This window comes from Micrasema longulum, unplaced genomic scaffold, assembly GCF_059751315.1.
Source record: "Micrasema longulum isolate JH-2025_06_02 unplaced genomic scaffold, ASM5975131v1 h1tg002290l, whole genome shotgun sequence".
In the NCBI taxonomy this organism is placed as follows: Eukaryota; Metazoa; Arthropoda; class Insecta; order Trichoptera; family Brachycentridae; genus Micrasema; species Micrasema longulum.
Window position 1 is genome coordinate 82,176 of NW_028279446.1, and position 16,435 is coordinate 98,610.

Genomic DNA, 16,435 nt, shown 5'->3' on the forward strand with positions numbered 1-16,435 from the left:
AGTAGTAACTAACGTTTCTTATCACTGTCAACATAAAGAAGTTTGAACTGGGTGATAATTTTTTTTTTGATTTTTACTTCGTAATAATATAATCAGGAAATCTAATAACAATTGTAAAATATAATTAATTCGCAATAGAAAAATAAAAAAAATGCTCGCTTGTATGAGTGAATCCGAAGTTAAGATATTTACTCTTTAAATAGGATTCGGGTATGTGGTGGATGTTTTCAATGTTGACTTTTGTGAAGGAGCCGAAACCTTTATTCACGTGGGTGAGATTCAATAATTGTTAAATAGGCACTTTACCTGTACCAAAAATTCCCGTGAATCAAAATACAACCTGTCAAAATAAAGACAAAACAAATATCAAATATTCATTTAAATCAAATAAATATCTGTTTATTCGGGTCGATTGAGTACAAAGCCGGTATTATGAGGACGGACCCGATTTCGGTCCCTTAAAACGAGCGTTTGGACCCTGCTGATAAATATTTTTCAATTTAATCCAATTGTCTGAAAGTTTAGGACCTCTGGCCCGGAAGGGTCCACATTGGATGCGAATTAAGTCTGTTGGCAATTTGTCGACTTGACTGAGTAATAAATCGGGCCACCCTTGAGCAATTAAAGGGAGGATTGAACACCCTTAATCCTGACACAGGATTGAGCCATCGATCCCAGAGTGGTTACACCCAAGACCTACCACCTTTACCACATTGTCCGTATTACAACATGAAAAAAAAAACATAAATCAAATAAAATTATCTATCTGAAAAACGGATTATTCATAAAAGGGAGATATACATAAAGAAATGCAGCATTATTTACTTGAAAATGTTGTTTCAAAGTTATGGTTGTAGTCTAATAATATCTAAGGAAATCATACGATTTCTCTGTTTGGCCGTTCTTCCAAAATTGCACTATTATTATAAAATTAAATTAGGATAGGTACTATAGAAATAGGACCTGCTACAGTAATTGAACATTCTTAAACAAATAGTCAAAAACTAATAAATGGAAAGCGTTCATTTCAAGAAAAAACGCACAAAAAAGTGTGTATTTTATGGTGGAGATAGATTCTAGCGTTGATTATTTTTGACCATAAGATTTAGATTTACCAATTACCATACTATGTCCAGCACCTACCCTATATTAAAAAAAAATAATACCTTCCAAAATCAGTCGATAATTAAATAAATAAAACATAAGTCGGAAGAAATTTTTATTTATTAAAAAAAAAAAAAAAAAAAACTACAAATTTAGTGCCTCAAATATCAAAATGTACACGATTATCTTTGTTGAAAATACGTATATATAAATCAAATTTTCTTTTCTTTATTTGTGCATGCTGCTTTTAAATTTAATTGATAAGCAATATCTAAAATAACAATATGTGATTATTATACCAATGTGACATTTATACTGTTTATTGTTTGTAAACCATAATAAGTAAAATAAATAAATAAATAAAATAACTAGCTTTTACCCGCGTTTAAAAACGTTGATCGGTTGTTCTGTTGCGACGTGAGAAAAACACAAACAAACAGACAAACACACTTTCCCATTTATAATATTAGTATGAAATGTGTGTTTGAAGGTAAAATAACGAGAGGGCAAAATATTTACTTCGGAAAAATTCGAACGTGTTCGTTTCAAATATTTCATTTGAGCCTACTTTTCGTATTGTATTTGTTTGGTTCATTTTATTTTGGTTTGTTTCTGTTCTATTTACACAAACTTTCTACTTTTGTATGTACATACATACATACGCAATGTGTAAGTTGGTAATCGTCTGGAAGGGTTATATTTAAAAATAAATAAAACGAAATATAAAAATCATCGAGCAAGATAATTAAAATAAAACAAAATGACTATCAATTCAATAATCAGTCAGAAAATAAATTTATTCCTTATCTAATTGGTATGTTGTATTTTTTTTTGTAATTTTGTGATAAAAACAAAATCGTTTTTAAAAATAATTATTATTTGCGTGTAAACGGATAAAAGGGCTGAAGAAATATGAGTGCGCAAAAATAGGTTGAATGGCACGTTTAGTGATTCAGTATGTAAAGCAGTTACTTATATTAACAAAACTTATATTAATAAGATCAAATAATGCTACCTTCCACCAAAAACCGAAAATAAGAGGTTTTTAAGGTTAAATCTGCCGGATTTATAAACTTATTTATGAGATCATCAACAACAAGTCAAAAGCCTTGTAAATGGGGAGACTTTCACATTTATTTCTCTAAAATTTCCGCCAACTCTTTTTTTATAGGTTGTTAAATAATGTAAATATTGCTGAATAGTATAAAAATGCCTCGTGTTATATCGAATGAATACTATAATTAAAGTAAATAACAATATTTGAGTTTATCCAAATGTTTATAAACAAAAACCAACTAGTCCAAGAAGAAGTTTAATAATTGGAAACTTGTTTTCAGGCGTTGACTAGTATGTGATATAATTCGTCAGATGAATCTCTTCACAACAATAGAGGTTTCAGCTTTTTAACTTCACTTAAATCAATAAATGGAGGAATATAAGAAATATGGATGTTAAAACATAGGCAAAATGGTGAATGTTTCACAGTGTCTGAAGTGGCCACTTAAACCAGCCAATAACAGGTCATAAGACCTGTAAATGCCTAGACTTTCATATTCCTTTCTTTAAGGTATTCTCCATCCCTGTTTATTATTCATAATTTCAAAAAGCCGTTCGGGTTATATAAACAAATTATAAGGTTTAGTCATGGTATGTCTCATTTAATACAGTAATTGAAAAGTACAGTAAACTTTTGTTTGTTTTATTTTTACCGGTACTTTACAGCAAACCTGCCAATTTTATAATTATGTACATTATTGTACATTCGAGTGTAATAAAAAAGTGAAGAAAAGTACACAATATAACATTTAAAGCTACATCAACATATAGTCCATAAAAACGAATAGCAAACAAACACGAATTAGTCACTAATACACATTATTTCATTTCAATTATGTATTTATTTACCCTGAGAACATTACAGAGTATTCAATTCGTTCTCAATACAGAACAAAATATACCTATCAGATTTATTAAATAGGTAAGATAAAAAAAGGGATGTAAAATGATCAAAATGATCTCAAAGCTGCAGTGAAATTGCTGCAAGAAGACTTTTTAAACCTGCAAAAATGGTCCCATGACGCAGGTTTAAAAAGTCTAATTAATTCTAAGAAAACCAAACTTATGTACATAAGATCACCGAACTATAAAACTAACACAACACTTTTAATTTTATCACATAACTATGTGTATCGTCTAAATGGTACTGGAACATGGCAATCTCGTAAATCAAAGAGTAAAAAAACACTTTTGATTTAAATTTCCTTTATTTTCCACTTATTTAGAAGTATAACACTATCAAAACAGGGCGTAGATGTCAATTTGAGAAAAAAAGGCGTATAAAAATATAAGAATCGAGGTCCGTATGCAAAGACAGAGTAAAACGGCGTTCTATCCTCTCTGACTACCCCCGCGGGGGAACGGCGTTAGTACACACTCCACTGATCAAACTAAAATGTTCCGCTGTCTCTTAATTCTGGCTACAGTCTGCCTTAATCTGCCCGCGTTCCCCTCTTATAAAGGAAAACAATTAGTTTTTATTATAAACAAATGGCCGGCGTGAAGATAGTAAATAATAAATTCGTCTAAAACAAAACTACGTAATTCCAAACATGACAAAGTTCTATTTCTTTATCAGAAATATTACGCAGCAAATCTAAAAATTTAAGAGCTTTACATACGAATTGCATTGTACAAAGAAATAAATTCATACCCAAATATATTTTTCTTAAAGCGCCCTGTTTTACCTACTTTTATAATGTTAAAAACACAATACACATTATTTCTCATTCATGACACAATAGTCTAAAAATAATGATAAGGCAAAAGTACACCTTTAAAGCTTTAAAACTTAAATACAAGTACAAGAAAATGTTAGTATTAGTTACGTCATACAAAAAAATATCCATGCGCTTACGCAATAAGTCACAATCAGAATACTCTAGTAAGCCAAACAGAATAATAAAATATCTCCAGAAATTTGCTCATAAAAGGTCCAAACATTATGCATGTATCCATAGTTATATTATGCAACCGTGCATGTGTGAAAATATTAAAAATATTAAGCAGTATGTTTTTTTGAGGTTTAACTATAGATTGTAATTTTAAATGGGATGTACAATGTACATATTAGAAATTTGTGAAAGCGATTAAGAGCAATAAGTAATAGAATGTACATATTAAAATATTATGTCCCTGTTAATACTTTACGAATTATTTATTTATCTCTCTCTGAATCAATTAAACGATACGCTATAACTTCCTGGGGGTTGTCAAGTGAAACTAATTTTAATTTTATTCAAACTTTGCAAAAATCTATGATCAAATTGCTACTACATAAAGATGTATATTATCAGAGACACAATATTTCAATATCATTGATGTATAAATAAATTATCAGTTAAAGCTCTACTTTGGTACAACTTAATTTGTCAGCATGCGTCGCACTCCGAGTATAAACACAAGTAGGTACATGATTACAACACCAGGTTTACTAGTATGGAAGGGCTAGCTGTTCCTAGATATTGCAATAAATATGGGAAAAGGACACTGCAATACAGTTTACCTAAAATATTTAACATGTTACAAAAAAATATTAAAAATACTGAGTTAAATACAGAAGTAAGACGTTTGCTCAAATTATGGTTAATAGAAAAAAGTTTATTGTATTAGTGATAATTTTTAATTTTTGATAATGTAATCGGTATGTAACATGTAATATTTTTCAAGTAAAATTATTATTAATGTAGGTTAATTATGAATTATCGAAGCAATTTATAAGAACTTGCTAAATAATTGTATGTATAAAACTTAGCGGGACATTAATTTAAGACTATTATTTAATATTTTTGAAAAATATATTAAAAAAAACAGACATACTACAATTTGGAAATTGCCTTCCTAAGAAAAAACCCACTGTCACGAAATATATTGATATTCGAGGCGATACGATGGAATAAGACGATTGCTCTACCTACCGGCATAACCATTGGCAGGTTGGTTCTGCATCGTGATGGGTAGAACAACCTGTGTTGCTTTTGTCAAAGATCAGGGACAAAGAGACCGAATTCATTCAGAATATCAGAATTGTGTATGTGACCGCCAATGAGTTGAAAAAAGTGAACACCCAAATGAATATTCCTTCTCCCCAGCAATGATTGGTAGCCCAGCATTCCTAGCAAGAAGTCAGTCGGGAAAAGCCACGGGTAATATCCATCCTCCCTGATATACAGATAACGTGGGCATGTTTTTTGCACCCGCTCCATCATAAAGGAATATGTTTCATTTGGATGGAGTGAAATTCCAAGACAATTATTACCAAGGAATTACACAATGTTTTTAGAACCTGAATATTTTTTTTTAAATGTTGGCATTTCTAAAAAAAATCGAAGCATTTTAAAGAGTTACTGCATACTGATATTATATGTAGATTAGTTTATAACTTAGCGTCAAACAACATCCCGAGATCCCTGGACGTCGACGCTCGTTCAAGCTTTACTCCATCCATGATATAACGAAAATAAATTATTTTGGACGCTCTTGTGTACAATACATGGTTAAAGAGGAAGAGTCTAAAACGAGATGATTCAGCCGGGGGTCTTCAGGTCATTGTAGATAAGCTAAATAGGTACTCCGCATGCATGAGTTTAAGAATCAATATTGCAAAAACCCATGTACCGTGTAAAACTTTGTGTCTTGATGCTCAAAATTCCCCGACTCTGTAAAACCAAATCATCGAAAGGGTTGAAAGTTTCAAATACCTGGGAGTATATGTTATAGAAAATGGCAGCTTTCAAAGAGAACTGGAAGTGCGGCTAAACGTAGCAGGTGCCACATTCAACAGTATGAAGGCTGTCTGGAGATCGGGGATATTTACCCAGCAAAAACCAAATGCCAGCTATAAAACGCCTGCATAGCACCGACGGGTATTCTCCTCTACGGATGCGAATCGTGGCACCTCACTAGGGCCCAAAACAGCAAAATACTGAGCTTTGAGAATAGATGAATCAGAAGAATTTTACGTGTGCGGTAGTTTGACTTTGTAAGGAATACAATAATAAGAAAACGGACGCAGCAAACTTGCATGTATAATATAGGAATGGATAACCATTTTATATTTCTTTTTTAATGAAAATCTAATCCAACCAATATCAAAAAACATATTTGGAAATCGTAAGTATATCATCTTATCTTCCATGTACATTTTATGGTAACCTTTGTTCTATCTTATTTTTGCAAACCCTTACAAAATTACTGTCAAACAGTTTATCGTTATTTGACGTGGCTTATCTCGCTCCCTCCACCGAGGGTTGTTAGGGAGAGGGAAAGGGTCGATTAGATAAGGTATCTTAGGACAAAGTTGACTGCTGCACTTAAATACGTGAATTCTTTTAAATCCACTCAATAAGGTCGAATAATGCTACCTACCACTCAAAGCCGCTTAGGGCTGAAAACGAATTCGATTTTTAAGGCAAAATCTGAGAAATATATAAAGTTATTTAAGGATATCTTACAGCTTGTAAGGAGAAACAAAATGTATAAAATAGTAGATTACTTATTCTTTTTGACAAGAGACCAAACAGATTGACAATAATTTGATATTATCATCATCAATATCTTATTTGCACCTGATGGTGCATAGGGCACTGCATTGGTTCACCAATTTCAGCGTATCTTGATCAGTTTTTTGTAACACGAAGGTATGATGTTCAGTTTTACGCCTTAGATAATAGTCCATGGACTATTTTTATTAATTTTTTTTTGCACCACAACAGGCTAGGAGGTGAATTACAACAGTAAATATCAATCTAAAGGCACATTGAAAAAAAGTGTTACCTATGCACAGTCAAAATACTGGATTCAAATAAAACTTTCAAGAAGTTGTCCGGTTTTTTAATTAAATAATTGATTTTTATTGGAAATCAACGGGATTTTAAAAATATAACGTTCAAACATAATTTAAGTAATCTTTGAAAATCTGAAACAATATTGTTTGATTTTTTGTTGTTTTGTTTTGTTTGGCTAAATAAATTACCGAGTAGATACAAGTATGTATAGGTACTGTAGTGAATTTAAATGAAATAAAACATTCTTGATTAAACTAACTGGTGTAAAAAGAAGTATAATGATTGAAAAATTGTTTTCAGGCGTTGTCTAGTAGGTGAATTGGTTTAGCCAGATGAATCTCATCCACATGGTTAAGGTTTTAAGCTCTTTTATTTCGCAAAAGTTAAAAGGTGGAAGAGTTGAGAAAATGTGGGTATTTAAACATAGACATAATGGTGAAGTTACACAGTGTGTAAAGAGGCCACTTATACCAGACAACGACAGGTCATTAATCCTGTTAATGCCTAGACATCTTTATTCTTTTTTTGAAAATGTTTTCCCTGTCTGTTTCGATATATTTAAATGAAATAAAACATATCAAACCATTGTACGACGCAGTTTTGCCACCGACCGTCCGGGTGCTATTTATGACAATAAAGGTTTCAGCTCTTTTACTTGAGAAACTCTTTACTTGAGAGATGAGACAGTTTAAGTAATACGGATGAAGATAGAGTAAATTATAAAAGTTTTATAATACGTAAAGTGACGAATTTAACCAGCCAATGACAGGTCATAGGCACTGAATAGCAGGATATAAATCGTTCTGGTTTTTTTTGGCTTGTCTGCATCTCACTGTGGATATTTTATGAACATTGCCATATATTGGAATTTTAATTGTATGTTTATAATATACTGTCCACTAGAATTCCCATGGAGTCGAAACAGAATGCATGATTGTAATTCAGATAAATTTTACTAAAGATAGATCGAGAGCAGTAAAAGGAACCACAGGGTAGTAGTAATATTACCAGAATGTAGTATCGGAGAGAAGTTGTTGGTACACTGTATACAGAATGTAGTTTGCCGATTCATCATCCCCCCATGAATGCGTGGGCGGGAGTAGTAGACAGAAAAGACAACAAATAAAAAGGCACCCCCGGGTTATCGTTTCGTGGGATATGTCAGAATGCCTGTTATCAAAAATAAAGCCAGACGCACACTTTGGTAGCAAAATATTTATTATTTATTAATTCGTGGACGTTTTCCCTTTATTTTTTTTTATTTGTTTATTTTTCCATATATAAATTATTTACCTGGAAATATAATTACAAAAATACACTTTAGAAAAATACATCTTAAAATTAAGCTATAACATACATTGGAAAAAATGCCCACAGAGACTTTAGCGTCTGAGCGTGGGCCATTCCTTTTTTAATTATTAAGAAGTTTATATCATATAAATATAGTATGACATGACCACGAAAAGAAAAATAAAAGAAAAACTAAATGAATATTTTCTGATATTACGAAAACATGATTTATTTGCAGTATGCACTTATTAAAAAAAAATTTTTTTTTAAAGAATGTGTCTATCTGTTCTTTCCATGGTTATGCAAGACCTCAAAACTACTTTAAGCTGTACCAGTGATTTAATATTTTGTAGTTCCTTAGTTAAAAAATTGAAGAATCTTGGACCAACATGTAAGGAGTGCCTCTATGCGAACTCAGTTCTGCATCCTGGAACTGACAGTTCACTATCGGATCTGTTACTAAAACGATTTAAATTATTACCTAACAGTTCCCTATTCAAGTAAACATACATAGTTCAGGCACTGAAATAAATATAATTTTCTAAAACAAAGGTGTCCACACTCTATGTGTAACAATTCATTACTAGGAAATAGGAAATAATAGTAAAAAATGTTTTTTGTAGAAATATTGAAATGTGGGAAAAGTCACCACGTCACGTCACGTCATATACACACTGTAACATTAACCATTCTGCCTATGTTAAAACATCCGTAATTTTCCTATTACATCTGTTGATATTCTTGTTGAAATTTCTGAAACTCCGGTGACAACTGTCATCAAACGGAGGCGATACAGTCAGCTGGGCCATATACTGCGGGCCATATAACGCCTCCTGAGAGCCCGCGCTTGCCTACTTTACAAGGTACGAGTCTAAGGTTCTCGACGTCTTGGACGTCCGCTGCTGAGTGTTTGTCGGTAGTTCATGCCTCGAACCTGACTTGGGAGGATGCACGGGAGCTGGCACCTGACAGAGATTCCTGGAGGCTCTTTATGTACACATTTGCAAAACAAAAGAGCTAACATATTTATTGCAGGAGGCGAGATCCATATGACTGGATGATTTTGGAGCAACGCGACTCCCAAAAACAAATTTTAATCTTTGCCAGATTTAATAGCTCCCTTAAGGTGGAATTCGGCCCTTATCAACAAACTTCTGCATGTGTTCTAAAGTATTTATAAAAATACTATACATTTATAAACCGAGGTTGATATTTTTCATGACAATGAACGTAAATTTAAGTAATAAGTCACAAAAATATTAGTATTAGAAATATTATTAAGCACATATTTAATTTATTATTATTATTTATATCTCTTTAATTTACGGTAATCTAATTTAGTTTTATTTTATGTAATTTAAGTCTTTAGTGTAAGAAATTATTTTGGTGTGTGCATGAGTGCCCTGCAGTAATAATATGAATGATTGTCAATCTATTTTATACGTAGGTACTGTTTGTTTAACTAATAAAATAAATTTTGATTTTATTTTTCAAAAGTTTTTTATAAAATATTATTATAATAGAAACAAACGTTATTTAATAAACAAGTGTTTCTAACGTTAAACAGAGACGTGCCTTGATTAATTATTCCAAAAATTATCCAATCGTTTAATCCAATTCCATTGGGATCATTTCGCTATTTGAATGACTAGTATAATGACTTTTATTGCAATTAATTGACATGTGGAATCGACAGGTCGCGTCGGCGTTCAATATTGGTCGGAAAAAGCATAAGCCCAGTACCATAATTGTAAATGGCTTAGGCTTTATCAAACAATGATTTTTTATATTGAATTTTACCACCCGAATCAATCATTATCGTCATCATCCCCCTTTCCGCACCCAGTGGTGCAAAGGGTACTGCAAACTAAGGAAAGTGATCGGTGTTACGCTTTAGTTCCCAGTCAAAGAAAAATGAAATATTGTGAAAAAAAACTTTTAAAACCCATATTTTACGTTTATCCTGCCAGGAATCAAACTCGGGATCCCAAAAATGGTAGGCGATCTCGTCCACCATTACACAACGAGGCAGTTTTATCTCCACTCGATTTTCTTCATTAGAATTTTCTGACACTGAGAGGAGCCATCGAGTCAAAAGCACTCCAGGGTTCTGGGTGTATTTTTTTTATTTTAAGAAAACAACGAAAATTCAACGTTTACAAATAAACGAAAATTAAAGGCCAATTACAGTTTTCTATAAATTACTAAATACAAAAAAAAAAAAACATACTTCTGTAAAATCTCTGCGTATTATTCCGCTAGTAAAAAAAAAAATCTAATTGGGAAATAACACATAAATTTTAAATAAAAAAGATTTTTGTCGTTTACACTGTCTTAAAAAACATCTCCGTCAACGAATCCACCAAACTAGCTTTTTTTTTCTTTTTAAAGCCAAAGAAAAAGTTTTTTTTTGGCACCACAACAGGCCAGGAGGCCCAATACGGAAATATTACTTACTACGAATACCGATTAAAATATATGAAATGGATTAAAAATAATTTATATAATTGTCAAAACCAATATGGATATTGTGGAGAAACCTGTTGTTGGAAATTTCAACTTTAACACGGTAACATTCACCATTCCACCTATATTTGAATATCAATATTCCTTAAATTCTTTCATTTGTTGATACTTGTGAAGTTAAATAACTAAAAACTTTATTAAAAATCAAAAAAATGTTACCTCTGTCGATATTCGCTAAAAAGCGGAATGGGGAATGTTGTAAATACGTAAAGTGGCCACTTAACCCAGCCAATGACAGGTCATAAGCCCTGTAAACGCTCGAATATCCATAATCCTGAATTTGAAAAAAATCAACCTCATCTCTGTAGGGATATTGATATAAAATAAAAACTTTATTTATGCGGGTGAGATACATCTGAAATTATTATTTTACTTTCATACTAGGCAATTGTATCGGGTTGTGGTCCTGTGGCTAGTGTCTCGGACTCACGGACTAAAGATCCTTGGTTCGAATCCCACTGTACCCCCCACTTGACCCATTTTCTAATAGTGAGTTGTTTACAACTCGTTGAAAACGGCCCTCAAAATGAAATATTTGGGTAAATCACAAGAACGCAAATAGTTCTTCTTTTTTTAAAAACAAAAAAAAAAAGCCGAAAGCTTTTTTTTTTCAATTTCTATATTTGGACCAGGTGGATTTATCAACAAAATTTTGACTTTATCCAACTTTTTGTAGACATGGACTGCATTCAACTCACCTAGGGAGATGTTAATATTAACATATTACAACGGAGATGAAGAACATTTTAGAGAAGGAAATAAAGAAGTTCAGGTACCTACAGGGCTTATGACCTTTAATCGGCTGGTTTAAGTGGCCACTTTACCCACACTTCTATATTCCCTTTTCTCAAATTTTCTTCATCTCTGTTGAAAATGTTAAAACTAAAAAAACGTACTTTAAAACAATATGTTTTTTTTCAATTTTCGACATTGAGCAGAATCAAAGCTAAAATCGTACAAATACACATACGCATTAATTGACGGTACGGGTGCTAAAATTACCCTTACTGAAGCGCCAAAATTGTATAATGATTCTAAAAGCCCAATTTAAACACCGGGGTTTCATTTTGTAGGGTAGGCTAATGAAAGAGGATTCGAATAATTATCGCGTCACTCGGAGCTAGCAAACAGGACACATGGTGTGCTTTCCAGCATCATGTAGCTGGCAAGGAAAGATATAACTGCTAATTTTAAGCTATTTTAATTGAACAGATTTTGTATTGCAACGATTCGTTCGTAGAGGATCAATAAAAAATAACAAAATAAACTAAGAAATAGTTGACCCAAAATTGAACTCCCGAACTCAAGATCCTCCATTCATTCACAAAATCAAACGCCGCCGGCTAGGCTATAACCTAGAACACGACAAATTCAAATGGGTTTACAGTTTATACAAATCACAGAAATAAATTTGAGAAAAAATATTTGAAATAAAAACACCGATCCTTACAATACATGAATTTTATTACATAACATTAATACATTTATTTTAGAAAATAAATTTCGACCTGTTTCCAGAATCCATTTAAAATACTAATCAAACAATTTTTGGTTGAAGACATTTTACTTAATTATTTATATGACCGAAATATTGCAGGAATAAAAATGAAAAAAATGGAGACTCGTTAAAATCGGGATCTCGATAAAAGGTCAAGTTGGCCGGTCGCTTGAATGATCTGGAGTGCTTCATTTAAAGTCATGGGTCATCTGGTTGGATTTGTCATCATATCCAGTGATTGATGCTCCCATTTTAAAGCCATGACCTCATCGCCCAGAAAAATTCTCAAAACACACTTATATTTTGGCCCCCATGACAGTTTCCTGATGTGTTTCGTTTCCAGTAAGACACAATGCATTTGTTGCCTTTTTTAGTAAGGTGCAATAATAAATTTTATGGATTAAATTATAATCTTAAATCTTGATTCGTAATATTGAAACGTGGTGCTGGCCGTGTGACTTAATTGTTACATAGAAATATGTTTTACAAATAATTTATATATACAATACACATTATGTTAAAATTCAAAAGGGACTCTGTAAATTTCAATCGAAGATTAATGGGATGTCTAGGAACATTGGATCTGCATGAATCAAAGTAATCTAAAGCACTTACACTCAATGAAAACCCTTTTTCTGAAGAGCGCTTTGCGACCGTCCAAGCTGTTCACATCATATCACGGGAGAAGGCTTAAAATAAAACGACATAAGTAGATGCATTCGCCACAAACAAAAAAAGAAAGATTGGCGATAATGCTACACCAAGTAATCTGTTTTTATCACAAAATTTTCTGATACTTAAGCGGTATGTTTGGTTGATTAAAATAATAAGTAAAATATCAAACGCTTTTTGTTCCCCCGTTAAAAAAAATAATTGATATTTACGCGGTATTGTGGTATCACCGACGATATGTCAAATTACAGGTCCTGGGTTCAAATCCCTCGAGAGTCCAAGTTTGTTAGCCAATTCTTAAAATAAGTTCAACGTTATTTATTTAAAAAATGAAAGACGAGTAAAACTGCTTACCCAGAAATAAGGGTAAATATTAAATCAATTTGTGCCTTCATAAAAACAAAATTATGTTTTGTTATTGATAATCAAAATGTTTAATGAGAAAATAAAGTGGTTTTTAAAAAATATAACATTTTTTAATTCACTATCAAACCATGACAATTTTTTTATTTATTTTAATTGTATTTATTGTTTTATATTTAGCTATGATATTTTTAAGTTCTGTAATTATTCCGCCCGTGCCGTTATTAGTTGTCGTCGGTGAGTTATCCTGACATTTAAAAAGTGAACCCCATACGCATGAAAACACGCTAAACATGGCTTCCTGGAAACTGGAAATACATACAAACTTATAATTTAATGGCTTTTCTAAACACCTGTTCACTATAACTTGTGACGGCTTAAAGTAGTTCATTTTAATTAAAACGTGATTTTATTAAATTTTAAAAACTTTTTGAGAAATTTTCGCCCTTCAAATTAATGTTCAAATTATTACCGCGTGTTAGAAAAAAAAATCGTTTCAATTTTCTAAATCATAAAAATGTGGTTTATTTAATTATTTGAAATATCCAAGCATGTCTTATTGTAAGTTTTTATAATAAATCTCATATATGTTGAAAATGTTTAGTTAACATACGTATAACAGTTATTGTCTTTTTTATTGGACTTTAAGTAAAAAGATATGATTATTATTTCATAGAATATATTAACATTTTAATTTTCACGATATAATAAAAAGAAACTAGAGGTGTCCGTAGTTTGCAGACCTCTGCCCTAATGGATGGTAAATAATATTTTATTGTTGCCACTCTTTTGAACACTCGGATTAATTGGAGGTCCATGTTACTTTTCACGGTTTCAATTCTCATCATTTTACTGTTTTAATGTGTTTAAAACTGATCATTTTCATTTAAATTTATTTCAACAGAGAGGGAAAAAGTTTTCGAGAAGGGAATATGGAAGTCTAGGCATTTACAGGGCTTATGACCTGTCATTGGCTGGTTTGAGTGGCCACTTTACACACTGTGTAACATTCACCATTCTGCCCATGTTTGAACATCCACATTTCCTCAACTCTTCCATCTGTTGACTTTTGTGAAGTAAAAGAGCTGAAACCTTTATCACGTGGGAGAATGCAATATGGATACCTAGGCATTTACACGACTTGGGTGGCCCATTTACGCACTGTGTAAAATTCACCATTCTGCCTATTTTTGAACATCTACATTTCTTGTAAATTTCAAGGGCTGAAACCTTTATTGATGCGGATGATGTTCATCCAACTGAATTACTAGTCGCCTGAAAATATTTTTTAATTTGTATACTTCTTTAGTTGATTAAATCATCTGCAACTACACGTGGACCGGACCATCTTCAAGGAATTCAGCAAAAACATGTGTTTGCACATGTGCGATACTGCGACAGTGACTAGTGACTACAAAAGCTACCCTTCGGATATTTTTATCTGTAACGTTATACACAGTGTTGAAGTGCTTTATCTGTTTAGTTTTTTATTGTCTACTTTTTAGCACGAAAACTTTGCAAATTTACTATTATGCTCAATGTTTATTTTTGTAAATTTATTGATAATTTTAAGTTGCCAGAATTTCACTCGTCCATGCACTTTGTAGCTGCAGACGATTAGTAATCTAGCTTCAATAGGTAAATGTTATCAACTATCAAATATCCAAATTTAGTAAGTGAGGTCTAGAATTCCAACCGTCCATGCGCTCAGTAGCTGCAAGAGTTGTTGTTATCTAACTTTTATTTTTGTAAATTTGTTTTTAATTATTTTTTTTAAAATGGTGCAGAAATAGAGGAAGACCGAGAAAGATATGGCATGACCAAATCCAACAAATACTTGAAGACGGACATGTTAAAAGTCGAAATAGTCGGCGCGCGTTCGTGAGAAGATGTATGAATGTAGAGGAAGCGAGATCTGTACAAAAAGATATTTAAAAACAGAGTAATCTGGCGTACTATCCTGTCTACCTATCCTTACGGGGAAACGGCGTGATGGTTTGTTTTGGTTCTACTGCATATTTGTATGTATTACATGTATGTATTTTTTTGGCACAAAAATACTCCTATTATTATTATTTTTTTTTAATTGAAATAAACGGCACTTAGTGCCTTTTACATTTAGTTACAAATACAATTAAATATACATACATGTAAGCATAAGTAATACAGAGCATTTAAAACAATATTATTAATTAAGAAAGTCTAAGAAATATAAACTATATAAAATAATAAAATATTACCAGTTATGGAATTATCGATAAAAAAAGATACTTTGGTATTTGAAATACTTTGAACCAGTTAAAAAAAACTAAGAAAACAATTTTGAATAACATTAAAAAAAATATATTTATATGTATTATTATTGAAAACTAATATTTAGGTAAATAGTATATGTTTATGTATAAAAATATATAATGATGTAAAAAAAATGATAAAGAGAAATATTTTTTACTTATAAATTAATTCAAGAAAAGAAACGAAAAAAGAAAAAAAACTCCAATAAAGAAGTTTAAAACATTATGTGTTGCTTCTATACTAAAACATGTAAACATATAACTTTAATTAGTTTAACCCGCATCTTTATCTATGTTCAGTAGTTCTTGAGAAGGGTATTGAGGAGAGCCAATATTGCTGGGGGCAGGATTCTTATTAACCCTTCTGTATTGGCTATGGGGCCTGAATAGAGCTTATAGTAAAGGTCAGTAAAGTTCCCCTCTCACGTGACCTCCTCTTGGCCACAATAGACGCGGCCAGAGATATTATGGCAACCATGGACTAGTGAATAAAACACTAACATCGCCAAAGAATGGGTACAATAGAACTTACCGTGGTGCTACTTGTGAAAACCTGTAAATTGCTTATTTTTTTGTTATTTATTTATGATAAATGTAGCTCTTGAATATTTGAATAAATAATTTTAGAAAAAATCGAGTCTGTCCAACACCATTCTCTAAGAAAAGTGTCGTGGTTGCTCAGATAGCAAAGGGATAATTATTTTTATTTTTAAATAGACAAATCTCTTAATCTGTCTTCATTGGAAAAACGTAGAACTGAGATGAACCTTATATGCATTTTCAAAATACTTGCGATTAGTGATGTCCCATCTCTGTTGCAATCAATTTATTTTCATGTCCCTAAC